Below are 20819 nucleotides of genomic sequence, written 5' to 3' on the forward strand. Positions count from 1 at the left end.
CAGATCCTCCTAGAAGATATGCCTCAAGCACATGGAAGACAGGGAGGTGATTCGAGACAGCCAGCATGGATTCACCAAGGGCAAGTCCTGCCTGACCAACCTAGTGGCTTTCTATGAAGGAGTGACTGCATCAGTGGACAAGGGAAGAGCAATGGATATCATCTATTTGGACTTCTGTAATGTGTTCGACACAGTCCCCCACAACATCCTTCTCTCTAAATTGGGGAGATATGGGTTTGATGGGTGGACTGTTCGGTGGATAAGGAATTGGCTGGATGGTCGCATCCAGAGGGTCGTGGTCAATGGCTCGATGTCCACATGGAGACCGGTGACAAGTGGAGTCCCTCAGGGGTCCATACTGGGACCAGTGCTGTTTAATACCTTCATCAATGACATAGTGGGATTGAGTGCACCCTCAGCAAGTTTGCAGACGACACCAAGCTGGGTGGTGCGGTTGACACGCCAGGAGGACGAGATGTCATCCAAAGGGACCTGGACAAGCTGGAGAGGTGGGCCTGTGTGAACCTCATGAGGTTCAACAAGGCCAAGTGCAAGGTCCTGCACCTGGGACGGGGCAACCCCCGATATCAGTACAGGCTGGGGGATGAAGGGATTGAGAGCAGCCCTGCGGAGAAGGACTTGGGTATACTGGTGGATGAAAAGCTGGACATGAGCCAACAATGTGTGCTTGCAGCCCAGAAAGCCAACCATATCCTGGGCTGCATCAAAAGAAGCGTGGCCAGCAGGTCGAGGGAGGTGATTCTGCTGCTCTACTCTGCTCTGGTGAGACCTCACCTGGAGTACTGCGTCCAGCTCTGGAGCCCTCAGCACAAGAAGGACATGGACCTGTTGGAGCGGGTCCAGAGGAGGGCCACCAAAATGATCCGAGGGCTGGAACACCTCTCCTACGAGGACAGGCTGAGGGAGTTGGGGTTGTTCAGCCTAGAGAAGAGAAGGCTGCGGGGAGACCTTATTGTGGCCTTTCAATACTTAAAGGGGGCCTACAGGAAGGATGGGAACAATTTTTTTAGCAAAGCCTGTTGTGACAGGACAAGGAATAATGGATTTAAACTAAAGAAGAATAGATTTAGACTGGATATAAGGAAGAAATTTTTTACAATGAGGGTGGTCAAGCACTGGAACAGGTTGCCCAGAGAGGTAGTGGAGGCCCCATCCCTAGAAACATTCCAGGTCAGGTTGGACGGGGCTCTGAGCAACCTGATCTAGTTAAAGCTGTCCCTGCTCACTGCAGGGGGGGTGGGCTAGATGACCTCTAAAGGTCCCTTCCAACCCAAAGCATTCTATGATTCTATGATTCTATGAAACATGACAACATGCTTGTGTGTTCAAATTGAGATAGTTCAGAATACAGCTTATACACAATGCATAGAAAATGAAAACGATCCAGCAAAGGATTTTGAGTTCTTACTCCTCCATAGGCTGTTTTTATTTTGAACAAGATCTTTTCATTTTTCATTTCTTTACTCTTGGTTTTACTTTTTTCCCCCACTTCCTTCCTTCCTCCTGTGCTTTTATTTCCTCTTTCTGTAATCATCTGTTATGATAGACGGGGATGGGGTAATCCTGCTTATAGGTACAAATTGGGGGACGAGAGGCTGGAGAGCAGCCCCATGGAAATAGATCTGGGGGTTGATGGCAAATTGAATATGAGTCAACAGTGTGCCCTGGCAGCCAAAAGGCCAACTGCGTCCTGGGGTGCATCGAGCACAGCATAGCTAGCCGGTCGAGGGAGGTGATTGTCCTACTCTACGCTGCACTGGTGCAGCCCCACCTTGAGTACTGTGTGCAGTTTTGGGCTCCACAATATAAGAAGGACATCAAACTATTAGAGTGTGTTCCAGAGGAGGGTGACCAAGATGGTGAAAGGTCTTGAGGGCAAGACTTATGAGGAGCAGCTGAGGTCACTTGGTTTGTTCAGCTTGGAGAAGAGAAGGCTGAGGGGTGACCTCATCGCAGTCTACAACTTCCTCAAGAGGGGCAGTGGAGGGGGAGGTGCTGATCTCCTCTCTCTGGTGACCAGTGACAGGACACGAGGAAATGGAATGAAGCTGCATCGGGGAAGTTCAGACTGGACATTAGGAAAAGGTTCTTCACTGAGAGGGTGGTCGGTCACTGGAACAGGCTCCCCAGGGAAGTGGTCACAGCACCAAGCCTGTCAGAGTTCAAGGAGCATCTGGACGATGCTCTTAGTCATATGGTTTAGTTTTAGGTAGTCCTGGGAGGAGCAGGGAGTTGGTCTCGATGATCCTTATGGGTCCCTTCCAACTTGAGATATTCTATGATTCTATGATCTGCACAACTTTTCTGCATCAACTTCTGATCCTAAAGAATATAATTCAGAATAAGTTTGATATTAGAGACAGCAGTTTAATTTTTATACCATTTCTTTTTCCTCACCTACAATTACAACATTTACTGCAGCAGTTCAGCTTCTTTATGTACAGTTTAATAACTTTATACAGTACAAAGTGCTTATTAATAAACAGAGCAAGACTCAAGCCAGACAGAAATCTTGCACAACTCTCCTTCCAGTGAAGTCTCTAAACTTCAACAGCCAGGTCAGACCACTATGTGAACTCTACCAGGTGCTGTAAATGTTCATTAGAAGTCAAATTCTGAGCATTCTTCCATATAATTTAAAATACTTTATACTTCTAATAATTCCAAATAATGTAATTTTCAAAATTATTTTCTTTAATTGTTTCTTGTTAATAGGTATCCGAGAAGAAGAAAATTCTAATAGACCTGATTTACTTCAAGTCAAGCATCTTATCAGTTTTCATTTCACCTTAATTCCCAACTCTGACTGGACATCTTCAGTTTGTGATTTTTTTCCATAGGTAGTTGATTTAATCAAATGTAGTCACTTAAATTTGCAAAAAAACCCACCCCACAAACCAAAACAAACAAAAAACCCATACCCCACACACAACTGAAAATTAACTTGCAGTGACCAGAGAATATTTTGTATCAAAATCAAAATACTGGCTCAAGCCAAGTTGAACCAAATTGAGAATATCAGTAAAAAGTTTTGAACCAGTTTAGTTAAACTCAGTTTAAAGTTATACCTTAAGTTAAAATGATGCAATGCTAAGTTTAGGCAAGGCCTCAGGTGGTATAATTACATTAAAACTTACAACCAAGATCTCTGAAGTTTTGCTATAAACTAGACATAACATTCCTTATATTTCTGAACATGAAAACCAGAGCATGAAAACCAGAAGATAACACATTCACCTTTCATGTTTTTCATGCATAGGGAAAGAAAGAAAAAGAAGTATTAACTTCTACTTTCATAGGTCCAAAAAGAAAAAAGAAAAATAAAAACAAAGAAAGAAAAAAACCCCACACAAGATGTGTATTAAGTTTCCCTTCCCATTCCTGAGTTGAGGTTAGGACTCTTGTTTTAGAGTCAATTAAAAAGGTTAAATTGAAAACGCTGCATGCTGAAGTGTAACTGGATAGACAACAGCTATCTTCTACTGTTGTTATGGGGCTCACTTTGTGAATACCCTGCCTTTAATATAGCAAACCACAGGAATAATGCTTTGCTAGAACCAGAGTGCAACATCCTTGTTAGTTCATCAATAATTCCAATACATGAAATACTATTATCTCACTTTGGGATTTGTTTTTACTCTCTAGAAGACATTAAAGAGCTCCATAAAAGTAGCATTAGACAGGAATAGAGCCCTGAGCTTCTGAACTATGACTGCTAGTTGTCAGCCTGAATCACTCTTTCAAAGTCTAGAGAGAAAAAAAAAAACCACCCAACAAAAAACGAACAACATTCATCAGTTTGATTATCCTGAGCAGTAGATGGGCAGTTTCCAATTGGACTCTACTATCTAAGCATTATCCCTACTTATTTAAGTAAATTGTTGTTTTATTCACACTATTATCTCAGTAAATAGGAGTCTTTCTCTTCCTTCTCTTCTGGTAATTTTTATTTTATTCTTTTAAAAGGCATAATCTTTATTTGCTGAGTCTTCCTATATATGTTGCTACATACACGATTCACAACTTATTTCAAAGCAACTAGGACAAATACAAAATACTATTGAAGATTTGTACTGGAAATCAGAAGAGTGACAAATCTGGCTATCAGTAAGTTATATACGCTCACAATTTAAAATGACTCAGATTATGAGAAAATAGCAAGACAATTGCTAAATTTTCAGAAGAAAGCATACTGGGAGTGTGTGTGTGTCTCTCCCCCCCCCCCCCCCCCTTCCCCCCTCGTAACAGACTGCAACAACTATAAAATAAGCTTTCTCTTTATGAACATTCAGTTATTACAAATGTAAAAGGAACAAGATATGGAAAAATAGCATTCCTCCCCCCCAACAGTCATACACAACTAACTTCTAAGAATAAGGGTGACATAGTGGAGAACAAATCAGCAAATTAAAGAATTTCCTTGCAATTTATACTGGACTGCTTGGCTAATATATCAGGTGGTGAACTGGGAAAGGAGGACTGAGATTATTTGTTGAACAATGAGAACTGTATTCAGCATTGCCCAAATTAGAAGTGTGTCTATTTCTTTAGCACTTAAAAACAGAGTAAGCTTTTTTATGAGGAGATGAAAATGTACTTTTAGAATACAACTTCTTTCTCCTTTTAATAGAATTCCTTCTGCTGCTAATCAACAAGCATTATACAAGCTAATTTTCATTTATGTCAAATTTAATAAGACAAGAAAAAATACTGTTCCACAGTGCTGGGGGGAAATGATGACGGACAGACACCTTTTACTGATGGTCGGGGGGGGGGAATCTATGTCAAGGAGGGACAGAAGGGTAATTTAAAATTTACAGGAAGACAAATTTAAAGAATAGTGGAAGCCAATCTGTTGATCCACCTAGTAATGTTTTATCTATGAGGACAAAATGCTGCAGTTACTATTTGGTCACAGAGTACACAGTTCTGAAAAGTAGTATTAGTGCAGGTTACACCAATTCTAAAGTGTCATCAGTCCCAAGGATGTGGTATTTGGAAGTGAATTTTGAAGAGCTGGTCAGAACAACAACCACCACCACGCAAACAAACAAACACAAAACCACAACAACCTAGGACAAATAAGTCAGTGAAGCTACAGCAAGACTTCCAGTATTATTATGAAATTGAGATAATTTTGGACTATTAGCTACAGTGTCTAATTTCTTTAAGTTTTATTCCACTGTTAGCACCTTCATGCTATTAATTTTCAGAAGTCACTGATAACCATAAAAGTTTAACAGATTCATGGTATCAAGAAATCAGTTGATGAAGACTTTTTTCCTGCTTTTCTTTCCTATCTCCCAATGAAGTGCCATCTTCTTACATGTCTTGCTTTGGAAATTGCTCAGTGCTTCATTGCATTTAAAAAAAGTTTCTTTTTTTTTTTCTTTTTTCTAATTTTCTGTTTTTAGAACTACAGCTATATTGCTTTGTTTCCTACTTATTCTCTTCTCTGGTTCTTTCCTTGCAACTTCTGTGTTCTCTGCTGACTGCCCAGGTACCTAATAGGGATTGACTAACCCAATTTAAGTCAGGCAGCTCCTATTTGTACTCTGTAATACTCCACTTCTCCACTTCAACAACTATCCCAATATAAGTAAGATCCCAGGATTTAGTACTAAATTCAGTGCTGCACAAACAATTCTGCATTTTCATAACTATATCATGTTCACTGACAGTACACATGGGGAAAAAAAAAATGTTTGAATTTTGTCTCTTAGCACAAGATGAACTATTTACTGGTGAGCATGCTCTGAGGCAAGACACAGGGCATTTTTCAGAGCCAAAAGATACAAAAGCTCTTTTTACATGGCAGTTGCATGTGCTAGTTTCTGCATCTTGCAACTGAAACTCATGTATATACACACAATGGAAATAAAAGGATACAGATGTGCTATACAGGGAGAGGAAATAATGACTATTGGCATTAATTAGATTCAGATTCAGCCACAGGGAGATGGCTTTGCATGAGCTGCCTCATTTTTAGTTTTGGTTTGGTAAAACTGTCGTGGTTTAGCCCCAGCCAGCAACTAAGCACCATGCAGCCGCTTGCTCACTCCCCCTACCCCAATGGGATGGGGGAGAGAATCGGAGGAGTAAGAGTGAGAAACACTCCTGGGTTGAGATAAGAACAGTTTAATAATTGAAATAAAGTAAAACAGTAATGATAATAATAACAATATAATAATGATAATAATAATAATATACAAAGCAAGTGATGCACAATGCAATTGCTCACCACCCGCCGACCGATACCCAGACAGTTCCCGAGCAGCGATCGCTGCTCCCCGGCCAACCCCCCCCAGTTTATATCCTGAGCATGACATCATATTGCATGGAATAGCCCTTTGGTCAGTTTGGATCAACTATTCTGGCTGTGGCCCCTCCCACTTTCTTGTGCACCTGGCAGAGCATGGGAAGCTGAAAAGTCCTTGACTAGCATAAGCAGTACTTAGCAACAACTAAAACATCAGTGTGTTATCAACATTCTTCTCATGCTAAATCCAAAACACAGCACTATGCCTGCTACTAGGAAGAAAATTAACTCTATCCCAGCTGAAACCAGGACAAAAACTTTCACCGTTTGCATACTAATGCATTTGTATCTTGATAGTCATTAAATGAAGTATTCTCATTTGAGAAATTTTAAGAAAGCAAGAATTCAAACATACAAATGGAAGAGTAAGTTTTATTGAATGATGAAAAACTAGTTATCACATTTCAATTAATGTTTAAGCTTTGCTAGAATACCAGTTTTCTCTTTTTTTCTTTAGCAGAAGTTGCAACAAATCAATTATTCAGAATGTTAGTCAAACTAGTAATTGTTAATTTCTCCTCAAAAAGCTGCATAGTTGAGCAAGGTTTTTTTGTTTGTTTGGGTTTGGTTTTTTTTTTGCTTTGAATCTGGTGGCAGAGGAGATCACCTGCACTGGTCAGATTCTGAATGCCTTTTCCCTTTTTTCCCACCCTGTGAGAGAACTGAAAAAAATGTTTAGCTAATATAATAGACATGACACTTGATAGCTGCAGTTATTTTCCATATTAAAGTAGTATAAATTAACAAGATAAAGACTCAGGATTTGTTTAAACTGCATACTTTTGTAAAATTATACAAGTATATTTATATGGGACACGAACCCATCTGAACACCAGATTTCGATATATAAATTAATATAGTCAAGGCACTTATAGGATACACAATTGAGATAACATCTGGGGATAAAAACCACACTGGTTTGTTGCTTTCTTTTTTTTTTTTTTTGCTTGTTTTCGTTTTGAACCCACTCACACATTTTTGGTTGTTTTTTTTTTAAAAGGGCTTCCTAGTATTTCAAAGCAGTATTCCAATAAAGAAGGCAAATCTAATGTTATTAAAGACAACACCACAAGAAAAGTGGTAGTATAAGAAGGGTTATCCTGGACAGCCTGGGAGGATTATAGGAGAGAATAATAAAAGCAGTAATGATGATCCCTGCAAGGCAGATGAGACTGAATTTTCAAAAAAGAAAGATGTGTAAAGATAACAGCATATTAAATGGGTGGAGGAGCAAAATGAGCAAGAGAGGGAATGATTTTGTAGTAATTCTGAAGCATGAAACAAAGACCAAAGTTTTTTGTCAATTCTTTTACTCTTATTCTGTTAATTTGTTATTACAATTAATTGCAAAAGAGTTATGTTTCTTATTCAAAATTTTCTATTTACAGAGAAAAATACTAAACACTAGCAAAATCATGGAGAGCAGAAGGCAGCAGAAAGACTGAAGTTGTAAGTCTGAACAGAGATGTAAATGAATGACAGTAACAATAGATTTATTTTAGTTTAAATTAGTGGTATAAACACTCAGCTTTTCTGTAAGGGACTGAACAAGAACATATATTTGGGAACTGCTGCAAGACAATTTTAAGAAGGAGCTCACTCACTTGTGGTAAAGTGACAAGGGAAAAAAGACAAAAGATTAAGTACAGAACACCATGTAATGCTAGCCAAAGAATTTGATGTAATCAGAAAAGATTTGTTGTTTCAGAAAGAGTAATTATGGCTTAATGAGTCAGCTTTCATGAATTTATAGTATTCCAACACAAACAGCGTGTTACAAATTGAAACAAGATTGCTTGCCAAAGACTACAGGGCTACCCAAAAAGTTTCCATTATAAACTATAGGCTCTCCTTGTAACCTATGCAAAATGTCACAGTCAAAGAAAAATACAAGTGTGTTAAATAAACCATGCACAAGTATAAATCCTTATTCTCATGGGACCAAATAACTACACTCTTAAGTCCTCAGAAGTTTAAGCAGCATACTATTTCTATGAAAGTTAACTGAAATTTACTAACATGAGATGCATTCCCAGCCAAGTTGAACAAAATAGCACATGCACAATCAGCAAGACACTGATTTTATCACTCAAGTTTCAACAGAATTTGCTCTGAATCTCCTACAAAGACTTGACTATATACAGAAATAAGATACAGAATACGTGAAAGAACACGTGGCAAAAAAAGCCATGAAGTCTAAGTTAGTCTGGGTACACACAGTTAGACAGAGTATGAAAGGAATTTGTTGCTTTTGCTGTTTATTTACCAGCATACTTCAGGAAGTTTCAAAGCACAAAACAGGCAAAGTTCTTCTTGCCAAAACTGTGCTTTAGTTTTGCCACTGTTTTTTCCCTACAATATGAACCACTACAGATTTTTTTTAAAACCTGAAAAAGTAGAGCTAACAGGTCAGTTCAAAGCACATTACTTGATGTAACTGAGACCATCTTGAAAAACAGGTAAACTTACATCTACAGAAAATAAGAATACCTGATATTTTATTAATTCTGCCTGCAAGAGATTCACTTTGGATTTCTCTTGCTGTTGTGGTTTAACCCAGTAAGCAGCTAAACACCACACAGCCGTTCGCTCACTCCCCTCCCTCCCCAGTGGGATGAAGGAGGAATCGGGGGGAAAAAAAAAGTAAAATTCATGGGTTGAGATACAGACAGATTAATAGGAAAAAAAAGGAAGGGAAAATAACAATAATAATAACAAAAATAAGTGATGCACAATGCAATTGCTCACCACCTGCCGACTGACGCCCAGCCTGTCCCTGAGCAGAGATTGCTGCCCCCCGGCCCCCAGTTTATACACTGAGCATGACATCATATGGTATGGAATAGCCCTTTGGTCAGTTTGGGTCAGCTGTCCTGGCTGTGCCCCCTCCCAGCTTCTTGTGTACCTGGCAGAGCATGGGAAGCTGAAAAGTCCTTGACTAGCATAAGCAGTACTTAGCAACAACTAAAGCATCAGTGTGTTATCAGCATTCTTCTCATACTAAATCCAAACCACAGCACTATGCCAGCTACTAGGAAGAAAACTAACTCTATCCCAGCCAAAACCAGGACACTTGCTCTAATGCAGCATGAAGTGTAGTTACCTAAAAAACAAATAGAATGTTAATTTATAAAACATGCTTTACATCCACAAGTTTACCAAATCAAAACAGTTCTCTGTTAGTATCATGTTGGACAAACAGGCAATACATGCTGGCTTCAAAAAAGATTAACACTATGATTGTGCATGAACTGAAAGTATAAGTAAAATATTGCATAATGACAATTATTTGCCAAGCAACATTCATTAGTTTACCTCTATAATGTTATATGAAAGCTACAAAGTTAGAAACTCTTCTGAGTTTTGGACTCTGCATTAATTCCTGCCATAGAGCACTTAACTGATATAATATTATACAATACAGATGATCTTATTACATCACCCTCAAAAATTAGTAGTGTTCTACAATACTAGGTTTGTGCAAGTTAAGGACTTAAAACTAATAGTCACTGCAAACCAAAACTAAACACAAAAATGTTGCATGTTCTCTATTACAGTGGCTTATTAACAGTTATGTTCATAAATAATTCATTGCTTGGTTAAGTTGGTAAACCAGCCATTTTCAAACTTGAGACTAGAAAGCACAAAAAGGGAAAGCAGCAATTTCTACAGTATCTTTCTGAGCTTCCTAAGCTTGGGTTACCAAACGACGATATTCTTAAAGTGCTGTTGAGGGCAAAATCCTTTCAGGCATGCTGAAGTATCTCTTTCCAGAAATATCTCTAAATGTACAATGGTGGAAATTTACATAATAGACGTCCTCTGAAACATAGTACCTGGCTAAGGATGAAATGTAACATCCTTTGCTTGTTAGTCAACCCATCTGTGTGTGCCCCAATAAATTGCATCTTTGAAAAAGTCATGAAATTTTATATTAAGAAATCCTTGCTTACCTGGAAGGTCACTTCATTTTTGATACTTTGAGATTCATCAACCTGTAGGAGTATTTCTGCTTTGTCTTTCACTACAGAGAGAGAAACTGAGTGTGAGGATATTTCTAGATTTACAGCTCTTCATCTGAAACAGCACTGTGATATTGCTCTATTTCACTGTTTTAAAATAACTCCCATTTTCACTGAGAGAACAGTAGATGTTAATTAAAAAACAACCATTAGTTACCTGTGCCATTATAGAATCATAGAATCATTTAGGTTGGAAAAGACCTTTAAGATCATCCAGTCCAACCATTAACCTAACACTACCATGTCTACCACTAAATCAAATAAGGGTAGAGTAGCAATTTCATGTTTCCTGGCTTGGTGGCTGGGTTATATTTAATGAAAGTATAAACTAGGAATCATTAAGGTTGGAAAGGACCTCTAAGATCATCAGTCCAATCATCAACCCAACACCACCATGCCCACTAAACCATGTCCCAAAGTGCCACGTCTACCCATTTTTTGAACACTTCCAGGGATGGTGACTCCACCACCTCTCTGGGCAGCCTGTTCCAATGCTTGACTACCCTTTCCATGAAGAAATTTTTCCTAATATCCAATCTAAACCTCCCCTGGCACAGCTTGAGGCCATTTCCTCTTGTCCTATCGCTAACTACTTGGGAGAAGAGACCAACACCCACCTCACTACAACCTCCTTTCAGGTAGTTGTAGAGAGCAATAAGAGCGATAAGGTCTCCCCTCAGCCTCCTCTTCTCCAGGCTAAACAATCCCAGTTCCCTCAGCCGCTCCTCATAAGACTTGTTCTCTAGCCCATTCACCACCTTTGTTGCCCTTCTCTGAACATGCTCCAGCACCTCAATGTCTTCCTTGTATTGAGGGGCCCAAAACTGGACACAGTATTCCAGGTGCGGCCTCACAAGCGCCGAGTACAGGGGGACAATCACCTCCCTGCTCCTGCTGGCCACACTATTCCTGATACAAGCCAGGATGCTGTTGGCCTTCTTGGCCACCTGGGCACACTGCTGGCTCATGTTCAGCCGGCTGTCAACCAACACCCCCAGGTCCTTTTCTGCCAGGCAGCTTTCCAGCCACTCTTCCCCAAGCCTGTAGCGTTGCATGGGGTTGTTGTGACCCAAGTGCAGGACCCGGCACTTGGCCTTGTTGAACCTCATACAGTTGGCCCCAGCCCATCGGTCCAGCCTGTCCAGGTCCCTCTGCAGGGCCATCATAGCCTCCAGCAGATCGACACTCCCACCCAATTTGGTGTCATCTGCAAACCTACTGAGGGAACACTCAATCCCCTCATCCAGATCGTTGATAAAGATGCTAAACAAGAATGGCCCCAAAACAGAGCCCTGGGGAACACTGCTCATGACTGGCCGCCAACTGGACTTAACTCCATTCACCACTACTCTCTGGGCTCAGCCACCCAACCAGTTTTTTACCCAGCAAAGAGTATGCCCGTCCAAGCCATGAGCTGCCAGCTTACTCTAGGAGAATGCTATGGTATACGGTGTCAAAGGCTTTGCTGAAGTCCAGGTAGATGACGTCCACAGCCTTTCCTTCATCCACCAGGCGGGTCACCAGGTCATAGAAGGAGATCAGGTTGGTCAAGCAGGACCTGCCTTTCATGAACCCATGATGGCTGGGCCCGATCCCCTGGTTGACCTGCACATGCCTGTTTAGTGCACTCAAGATGAACCGCTCCATAAACTTTCCCGACACCGAGGTCAGGTTGACAGGCCTGTAGTTCCCCGGGTCCTCCTTCTGGCCCTTCTTGGAGATGGGCATCACATTGGCAAGCCTCCAGTCATCAGGGACCTCCCCTGTTAACCAGGACTGCTGATAGATGATGGAAAGTGGCTTGGCAAGCTCCTCTGCCAGCTCCCTCAATACTCTCGGGTGGATCCCATCCAGCCCCATAGACTTGTGAGCATCCAGGTGGCGTAGCAGGTCATTAACTGCTTCCTCCTGGACTATGAGGGCTCCATTCTGCTCCCCATCCCTGTCTTCCAGCTCAGGGGGCCAAATACCCTGGGGATAACTCGTCTGGCTATTAAAGACAGAGGCAAAGAAGGCATTAAGTACCTCAGCCTTTTCCTCATCCTTGCTGACAATTTTCCCCCCGACATCCAGCAAAGGATGTCCTGTGCTGGATGTCCTGGTTTCGGCTGGGATAGAGTTAATTTTCTTCCTAGTAGCAGGCACAGTGCTGTGTTTTGGATTTAGTTGGAGAAGAATGTTGATAACACACTGATGCTTTAGTTTTTGCTAAGTACTGCTTATGCTAGTCAAGGACTTTTCAGCTTCCCATGCTCTGCCAGGTGCACAAGAAAGTGGGAGGGGCCACAGCCAGAATAGTTGATCCAAACTGACCAAAGGGCTATTTCATACCATATGACGTCATGCTCAGGATATAAACTGGGGGGGGTTGGCTGGGGAGCAGCGATCGCTGCTCGGGAACTGTCTGGGTATCGGTCGGCAGGTGGTGAGCAATTGCATTGTGCATCACTTGCTTTGTATATTATTATTATTATTATTATTATTATTATTATTATTATTATTATTATTATTATATTGTTACTATTATCATTACTCTTTTACTTTATTTCAATTATTAAACTGTTCTTATCTCAACCCAGGAGTGTTTCTCACTCTTACTCCTCCGATTCTCTCCCCCATCCCACCGGGGCAGGGGGAGTGAGCGAGAGGCTGCGTTGTGCTTAGTTGCTGGCTGGGGCTAAACCACGACTGTCCTTTTTGGCGCCCAACGTGGGGCACGAAGGGTTTGAGATAATAACAGATTAACCAGAGTGTGTTAAGGAATCCGTTAGCAGTTGCTGGTCACAATATTAGTTCATCTGATCTGCACCATGCTCCTTTTTTTGCTGTACATGTTAAAGATGGGTGTTGTTTTTTTTAGTTTGTTGTGCTCTGCAGTGATTAGTGATGTTTTGCCTGGGAGATTTGTTATTAAAACACTGACCTTGAGCACTGCTTGGTATTTGGGTTTCATACAGAAGTCATTACTGTACTTCGGGTACCACCTCATGGAGACAATTAGCAATCATACTTCTTCCTCAGAGAGGTTTGTTGTGGAGGAAATACAGAATGGCACCTTCACTACCTTCTTCTATGATGTTTCCTCCTTCATTACAGTAACTTTTCAGTATCTTGAACATCCCTGGGTAGTTAAGATACTTCTATTGATACTCCTTGGGAATATTGTTTCGGTTTTGATAAAGGTTAGTAAGCAATTTAAGAATATCACCCAGAGATCTGCCCCAAGGCTGGAGAGTTATGAGTGGCAGGGTATGTGGGATAGTATGGGCAAGTACCTAGGGCAGTGGGCACCTCCCGTGTTTTGGAACTTCACCCCTGAACAAGTGCAGAATCCTGAACAATTAGTAAAGTATTTGGAAAAAGTATGTTGTCACCCTGGCAACTCCAGAGAGACATAAATCATTGCAACCTGCTGGGGGCTGGCCCATGCCTATCGAGCCATGGTCAACACTATTCAGAACCCTCAAGGGAAAGAGAAGGTGTCTGAATCTGATGACAACACAACAGGCACTGCGGCCACTCTAACCACAGCCACGGGCACTGTGGCCACTCCAACCCCGGTGACAGGCACTGCGGCTACTCCAACCCCCACCACAGGTACTGCGACTACTCCAACCCCAGTGACAGGCACCGTGGCTAAACCAGAGAACCAACCCACGCCGGTATCAGTTGCCCCTATACAGAAGAAAAAATACACAAGGAAATCAGCTCGTTTAGTAAGGGATGAAGATGAACCAGGGCCATCACGAGAACCAGAGGAGGAAGAACCCATAAATGAGATGGTAACCACCCGATCCCTATCCCTGAGTGAGCTGCGAGATATGCGAAAAGATTTCAGTCGTCATCCAGGCGAGCACATCATCACCTGGCTGCTCCGATGCTGGGATAACGGGGCCAGTAGCCTGGATTTAGAGGGTAGGGAAGCCAAAAAACTGGGATCCCTTTCCAGGGAAGGGGGCATTGACAAAGCAATTGGAAAAGGGGCAAAAACACTCAGCCTCTGGAGGCGACTTCTGTCAAGCATGAAGGAAAGGTATCCCTTCAAGGAGGATGTTTTATACCGCCCAAGCAAATGGACCACCGTAGAGAAGGGTATCCAGTACCTGAGGGAATTAGGCGTGCTGGAGGTGATTTATGGTGACCTGAATGATGAGCAGTTACCCAAAGATCCAGATGAAGTCAGGTGCACACAACCCATGTGGTGGAAGGTGGTACAGAACGCACCAGCATCGTATTCCAGCTCTTTGGCAATACTGGCCTGGAAAGATGACGAGGCACCAACGGTGGATGAAGTGGCTAGCCGACTCCGGGAATACAAAGAAAGTATCTCTTCCTCCCTACGGGCCTGTGTCTCGGCTGTGGAAAAACTGTCCCAAGAGTTCCAACAACTCAGAGAGGATCTGTCCTACTCCCCACCTGCACGGACCAGTATCTCAGCCATTAGGAGTCAATGTCCTTCTGCTCAAGAGAGAGGATATAGAGGATACACACCACGGGGCACCCTGTGGTTTTACCTGCGTGATCACGGAGAGGACATGAGGAAGTGGGATGGAAAATCCACCTTGACCCTAGAGACACAGGTGTGTGAGTTGCAAGGAAAAAGTATTACAAAAGGCGGTTCTCCCAGGAAAATTGCAGCTCCAGTTTCCAGTGAGCAGTTCCCGAGACAGAGTAAGAGGGCTAATTTTACTTCCAACCTTAATCAAGGGGCTTTTGATTCACATTTACAGGAAGTGAACAGCGAATACTGTGACCAGTGTTAGAGGGGCCCTGCCTCCAGCCAGGTGGAGGAAAGGGACAACCGGGTTTACTGGACTGTGTGGATTCAATGGCCTGGCACATTAGACCCACAGGAGTATAAGGCTCTAGTGGACACCGGTGCACAGTGTACCCTAATGCTATCAAGTTATAGAGGGGCAGAACCCATCTGTATTTCTGGAGTGACAGGGGGATCCCAACAGCTAACTGTATTGGAGGCTGAAGTGAGCCTAAACGGGAATGAGTGGCAAAAGCACCCCATTGTGACTGGCCCAGATGCTCCGTGCATCCTTGGCATAGATTACCTCAGGAGAGGGTATTTCAAGGACCCAAAAGGGTACTGGTGGGCTTTTGGGATAGCTGCCTTGGAGACGGAGGAAATTAAACAGCTGTCCACCTTGCCCAGTCTCTCGGAGGACCCTTCCATTGTGGGGTTGCTGAACGTTGAGGAACAACAGGTGCCCATCACTACCACAACAGTGCACCGGCGGCAATATCGCACCAACAGAGACTCCCTGCTTCCCATCCATAACCTGATTCATCGACTGGAGAGCCAGGGAGTGATCAGCAAGACTCGCTCACCCTTTAACAGTCCCATATGGCCAGTGCGAAAGTCTAATGGGGAGTGGAGACTAACAGTGGACTATCATGGCCTGAACGAAGTTACACCGCTGCTGAGTGCTGCCGTGCCAGACATGCTAGAACTTCAATATGAACTGGAGTCAAAGGCAGCCAAGTGGTATGCCACAAATGACATCGCTAATGCATTTTTCTCCATCCCTTTGGCAGCAGAGTGCAGGCCCCAGATTGCTTTTACCTGGAGGGGTGTTCAGTACACCTGGAATCGACTGCCCCAGGGGTGGAAGCACAGCCCCACCATCTGCCATGGACTGATCCAGACGGCACTGGAACAGGGTGAAGCTCCAGAACATCTGCAGTACATTGATGACATCATTGTGTGGGGCAATACAGCAGAAGAAGTTTTTGAGAAGGGAAAGAAAATAGTCCAAATCCTTCTGAAGGACGGTTTGGCCATAAAACAAAGTAAGGTCAAGGGACCTGCACAGGAGATCCAGTTTTTAGGAATAAAATGGCAAGATGGACGTTGTCAGATCCCAATGGATGTGATCCACAAAATAACAGCTATGTCCCCACCAACTAGCAAAAAGGAAACACAAGGTTTCTTAGGCCTTGTGGGTTTTTGGAGAATGCATATTCCAAATTACAGTCTGATCGTAAGCCCTCTCTACCAAGTGACCCGGAAGAAGAACGATTTCAAATGGGGCCCTGAGCAACAACAAGCCTTTGAACAAATTAAACAGGAGATAGTTCATGCAGTAGCCCTTGGGCCAGTCCAGGCAGGGCAGGATATTAAAAATGTGCTCTACACCACAGCCGGGGAGAATGGCCCTACCTGGAGCCTCTGGCAGAAAGCCCCAGGGGAGACTCGAGGTCGACCCCTAGGGTTTTGGAGTCAGGGATACAGAGGATCCGAAGCCCGCTATACTCCAACTGAGAAAGAGATATTGGCAGCATATGAAGGGGTTCGAGCTGCTTCGGAAGTGGTTGGTACTGAAGCCCAGCTCCTGCTGGCACCCCGACTGCCGGTGCTGGGCTGGATGTTCAAAGGGAAGGTCCCCTCTACACATCATGCAAATGATGCTACGTGGAGTAAGTGGGTTGCATTGATCACACAATGGGCTCGAATAGGAAACCCCAGTTGCCCAGGAATCTTGGAAGTGATCATGGACTGGCCAGAAGGCAAAAGTTTTGGAATATCACCAGAGGAGGTGGTGACACGTGCTGAGGAGGCCCCACTGTATAATACATTGCCAGAAAATGAGAAGCAATATGCCCTGTTCACTGATGGGTCCTGTCGTCTTGTGGGAAAGCATCGGAGGTGGAAAGCTGCTGTATGGAGTCCTATATGAAAAGTTGCAGAAGCTGCTGAAGGAGAAGGGGAGTCGAGTCAGTTTGCAGAGGTGAAAGCCATCCAGCTGGCTTTAGATATTGCTGAAAGAGAAAAGTGGCCAGTCCTTTACCTCTATACTGACTCATGGATGGTGGCAAATGCCCTGTGGGGGTGGTTGCAGCAATGGAAACTAAACAACTGGCAGCGCAGAGGCAAACCCATCTGGGCTGCCGCATTGTGGCAAGATATCGCTGCCCGGGTAGAGAACCTGGTTGTAAAAGTACGTCACGGAGATGCTCATGAACCCAAGAGTCGGGCCACTGAAGAACATCAAAAGAACCAGCAGGCGGATCAGGCTGCTAAGATGGAAGTGGCTCAGGTGGATCTGGACTGGCAACATAAGGGTGAATTGTTTATAGCTCGGTGGGCCCATGACGCCTCAGGCCATCAAGGAAGGGATGCAACATATAAATGGGTCGTGATCGAGGGGTGGACTTAACTATGGACAGTATTGCACAGGTTATTCATGGATGTGAAACATGCGCTGCAATCAAACAAGCCAAGCAGTTCAAGCCCCTTGGGTATAGTGAACGATGGCTAAAATATAAATATGGGGAGACCTGGCAGGTTGATTATATTACCCGGGGGTTGGCCGGGGAGCAGGGATCGCTGCTCGGGAACTGTCTGGGTATCGGTCAGCGGGTGGTGAGCAATTGCATTGTGCATCACTTCCTTTGTATATTGTTATTATTATTATCATTATTATATTGTTGTTATTATTATCATTAATATTTTACTTTATTTCAATTATTAAACTGTTCTTATCTCAACCCAGGAGTGTTTCTCACTCTTACTCTTCCGATTCTCTCCCCCATCCCATCGGGGTAGGGGGTGTGAGCGAGCAGCTGCGTGGTGCTTAGTTGCTGGTTGGGGCTAAACCACGACACTGCCCGTTCTTCCAAAGGTGGTAGACTCTCTTTTTTTCCCTGAGTCCCAGAAAAAGCTCCCTCTTCAGCCAGGCCGGTTGTCCTCCCCACCGGTTCGTCTTACGGCACGTGGGGACAGCCCGCTCCTGCGCCCTTAAGACTTCCTTCCTGAAGAAGGCCCAGCCTTCCTGGACCCCTTTGCCCTTCAGGACTGCCTCCCAAGGGACTTTCCCAACCAGCGTCCTGAACAGGCCAAAGTCTGCCCTCCGGAAGTCCATGGTAACAGTTTTACTGCCCCTCCTCCTTACTTCGCCAAGAATCGAGAACTCTGTCATATCGTGGTTGCTAAGCCCAAGACAGCCTCCGACCATGACATCTCCCACAAGCCCTTGTCTGTTTGTAAACAGCAGGTCAAGCGAGGCACCTCCCCTGGTAGGCTCACTTACCAGCTGCGTCAGGAAGTTATCCTCCACACAATCTAGGAACCTCCAAGACTGTTTCCTCTTCACTGTGTTGTATTTCCAGCAGACATCTGGCAAGTTGAAGTCCCCCACGAGAACAAGGGCTAGTGATTGCAAGACTTCTGCCAGCCGCTTTTAGAACGCTTCATCTATCTCTGCATCCTGGTTGGGTGGTCTATAGCAGACTCCCAGCAGGATATCTGCCTTGTTGGCCTTCCCCCTCATCCTTACCCATAAGCACTCTACCTTGTCATCACCACTGTCGAGCTCTATACAATCAAAACACTCCCTAACATACAGAGCCACCCCACCGCCTCTCCTTCCTTGCCTATCCCTTCTGAAGAGCTTATAGCCATCCAATGCATCACTCCAGTCATGAGAGTCATCCCACCATGTTTCTGTGATGGCAACTAAATCGTAGCTATCCTGCTGCACAAGGGCTTCCAGCTCCTCCTGTTTGTTGCCCATGCTGCGTGCATTGGTGTAGATGCTGGGCTATCAATTTCACCCCCAACGTTCCCATGCCGCCCCTGGGCTCCTCTCTAGTGAGCCTGGTTTTATCCCCTTCCCCCTTTGAACCTAGTTTGAAATATCACAGCATTGCTATATAGAGATGTGAACTTTGTTAACAGCTATCTTTACTATGTACTAGAATTGTACTCCCCTAATGAATTTTTTTGAAGTATAAAATAATTTATATTTGCCGCAATTAGCACTTGATTGCACTTGGCAGAATAATTATAATGCATAAAGATATTGGCAAGGTGATGATTGTTTATATAGCTGTTTGACTTTATAAACTTTTCCAGAGAGCCTAATACAGTTCCAGGTGGCCATGAAAGACCTTGCTAAAATATAATTTTTTTAAAGTATTAAATACTGCGTCTATTAAAATGCAATTTCATTTCCTTCTAGTTCCTGTAAATTCTGACATTAATTGTTTGTGGCAGTGATACAGTGGTTTGGTACACTGGAGTTGGAAAGTTTCTCTGTTTTTAAAGATCCTTTTTTTGGGGGGTAGGGGGTGTCGCAGCAGCGAAATGTGTATGCATATGTGTGCATGGTTCCATGATGTTAAGAAACTGGGCTTTCCACTGATCTGTACTATAGCCTTTTCCTATTTACAGTGGGTTGGAGGGTAAACAATAACTGTTTAACTTTCTGAATGGAGTAAAAATTAATAAGGGACTGGGGTGATATATTATAAGTGAAAGGTGGCAGCTTCTTTATTATGAAAAATGCTCTTTCAAGAACCAACAAGAGCAAACTATACACGAAGAGACTTGTGACAGGAAAAATAAGTATACGGTTAAGATACATGGCTAGAAATGACATTGATGGCCAATTAAGGAAAAGGCTGCCTTATGAAGAAAGTATGTAGATAGCAGATAGGTTGGAAAAAAAACAAACAAAAATAGGTTCCTGAGTAGAAAACTGTAAAGAGTCTAAAAGGAAAGTAAGTGGGGGACTTCTACTAGTTGCCAAGCAATATAAACCATTAAAATGATCACAGTATCCAGAAAGTGCATTAAAATCATTGTGTGCTGTCTGAATATATTTTCAGAGGAGAAATTGTAAAGCCCTTGATGTAGTAGGCAGACCTGAATGGTGGTTCTTGCACTGTCAATGCAGTAACATGTTTTATTTTTATATATATCTCTATATATATTTTTAAGCTTGCTCTAAGCCTTATGCTTGCATTAATTTCTAGACTGTCAGTTATTAACCCATTTCTCCTGTGGTACATCAATTTCTTTGGCTGTGGTTTAAGACACAGGCATCAGGTTCTCTGCAGAAGTAATAATTTTCAACTTTGTAACATTTCGGTCATGCTCATTTTATAGAATACTTCTTTTATAGGGTATATATCTAATTAGTCAATCTCTTTAATACCAGGCAAAGTATAAAGAAGTAAAAGCAAGAAATGCACAACTTCTGAAGATGCTACAAGAAGGCAAAAGTAAGTAGAGTTTTGTCAGGCAAACTTTAAAGTTCTTTTAAAAAGCTGGAAAGCACTTTCAAAGCAGCTTTTTAAAAATAAGTTGATACAGTGACAAATATAAAGAACTATGAAGTTATTAATATGCAGTGACTCTAGTGAAATATGCAATTTGGACCACACAATACTGCATTTCTGTTGTTCTATAATTAACTTTCAAAGAATGATATTAAAATGCAACTGATTAATTCCAGTAATCATTGGAATGCTAAATCCTTAAGCATGACTGAGCAGTTGAAGTAGACTTTCCTTTACTAGTGACTTGATTTCTTCTGGACTGATCTTACGGTGATCTCTGTTCAGACCCTCAAGGAAGCTGTTTAGTTCAAAGCTGTGCTTTGAACTGTTAGAAATGTAATACTACACCTAAGCAAGTCTTTTGCCATACAATGAATAGGGCC

The 20819-nt window shown here is 42.8% G+C and overlaps 1 pseudogene; it reads right to left on the reverse strand.

Annotated features, from left to right (window-relative positions):
- Positions 1-6943: 6943 nt before the first annotated feature.
- LOC142596478 (G kinase-anchoring protein 1-like) overlaps positions 6944-20819 on the reverse strand; it is a 29605-nt pseudogene continuing 15729 nt past the window's right edge.

This window comes from Pelecanus crispus, chromosome W, assembly GCF_030463565.1.
Source record: "Pelecanus crispus isolate bPelCri1 chromosome W, bPelCri1.pri, whole genome shotgun sequence".
NCBI lineage: Eukaryota > Metazoa > Chordata > Aves > Pelecaniformes > Pelecanidae > Pelecanus > Pelecanus crispus.